Source organism: Gavialis gangeticus, unplaced genomic scaffold, assembly GCF_001723915.1.
Source record: "Gavialis gangeticus isolate Ggan-Ray unplaced genomic scaffold, GavGan_comp1, whole genome shotgun sequence".
NCBI classification, from domain to species: Eukaryota; Metazoa; Chordata; order Crocodylia; family Gavialidae; genus Gavialis; species Gavialis gangeticus.
In genome coordinates, this window is record NW_017729001.1 from 19058219 (window position 1) to 19059989 (window position 1771).

Consider the following 1771-nt stretch of genomic DNA (forward strand, 5'->3'; position numbering starts at 1 on the left):
GAATGCATTAAACCCCCCCCCCCCCCCCAACAGACTTCCAGCATATTTTATACCTACACAAACATAAAACTGTTTTACATCCTTTAGCAGGGCTGTCTAACAGATGAAAACTCTGTATAAATTAGACTCTTCTAAATCTTGTATACACTGTACGTATAGTAGTACTGTAACAGGAAGAAACATACTGCACACTTACAAATAGGCACCCTACACTGTGGATGTTCTATATTTAAACCTTTTTTGTGAGCTGGGCTGTAAAATGATCATCATCAGGTTCTAGCTGGGATTTAACTTAATTTGGTTGTGTAAACGGGGCTATTTAACCATGTCAGTCATCTTGGAACCTGGATACAATTCATAGGACCTCTAGCTGCCTTGGAGACAGAATCTCCACTATCACAGTTCTAGCTACAGTGTAGACAGAGCTACCAGGTAGGATTTTGAACTGAATGACACATTCAGATGAATGGAGGGGAGTGCACCCCTCAGGCAATGCTACGTCCATCTGGCCATCTGTACAAATGGCAAGGTAGGAATGGGTCAAATGAAATGACCTCCACTGGCTGAAGGACAAGCAACACAGGTGCATTCTAGACAGCAACACCCAAACACGTGAGAGCCATTCATGTTCTACCCCTGCAAAGTTTGTGAGCAGCCCCTGAAAACCCTGATGCTCTGCTATGCCCCGTCTGTGCAGCAAATACCATTCCACAAAAGCTGGCTTTCTGTCTTTGCTCAACAAACAGCTGGCAGTGGCTCCTGGCACACACAAAGAGATTCAGATTGGATTTCAGGTTTCACATTCAGCAATACTATTTAATGAGCAGGAAAAAAATTAAAGTTGCCCCACCGTTTATGTTGTGTAAATCTGAGATAATAGATCTTCTCCCTAATCCTAATGAGGCTTTCCCATTAAAATCTTTATTAGCTCCTAGCTCAGCAGATTGCCAAAAGGCTCATCAGTTTCCCTATCGCTCAGTACCAAGATCTGCTTTAACTTTTACAAATAGCTCTAAGATATTTCCCAGCTTATCAGCATTGCCATGCAGCCTGTCTTATCATTACTACTGCAGATAAAATAAATGAGCTTGGGATGATATGAATAATGGCATTTTCTGTAGGCTAGTTTCCCATTACATTTTCAACAGATTGTAGATTTAAACTTCAGCACAAAAGAAAAAAGGGGGGGGGGGAGAGGGCCTTTCCCCCCCCTTTTTCTTTTTTTTAAATTTACCTGCATTGCCTCAGAACCTGGAATGTATTTCTAAGTTCACCTGAAGTGAGCAGGTAATTAATTTTGAAAGGGACTCTGTTCTGCTTCTCTGAAGGCCTAATGCACAGGTACTTCTGGGACATTTCTTCAGTTGCATTCAGTGAAGAGAGGCAAGGACTAAATTGCGTGCTGTCTAATGAAGCCATCTTCATTAGTTTGTTCTTTTCTCTTGCAGATTACAAGTACCAGTCAGATTGGGAATTGAAATAATGAAAAACACCAGAAGTGTATCTGAATTAAAAGACTAGGCTGCAAAGGTCTCCAACGCCTGCTCCTGTCTGATTAGACCATGCACATTTGGCACATTAGTGGCACAGGGAAATCTTAACACAGCAAAAGCTAAGGGATAACACACAGCACTAACGAGACAACACAACACTAAAATACTAATATTCTCTTGGTTTTCACGACAAGAAGCACGAAGGTCATGTTCTGGCAACCATTTTCTGTCTGGACCCCCTGGCAATTGCTACAGGGTTAAATGCTTTTCCGATCCCC

The 1771-nt window shown here is 42.0% G+C and overlaps 1 protein-coding gene across 15 annotated transcripts in view; it reads right to left on the reverse strand.

Annotated features, from left to right (window-relative positions):
- The window catches only part of FBRSL1 (fibrosin like 1), an 838232-nt gene that overhangs the window by 155569 nt on the left and 680892 nt on the right, over positions 1-1771 (reverse strand). The gene's annotated exons all lie outside the window — the stretch shown is intronic.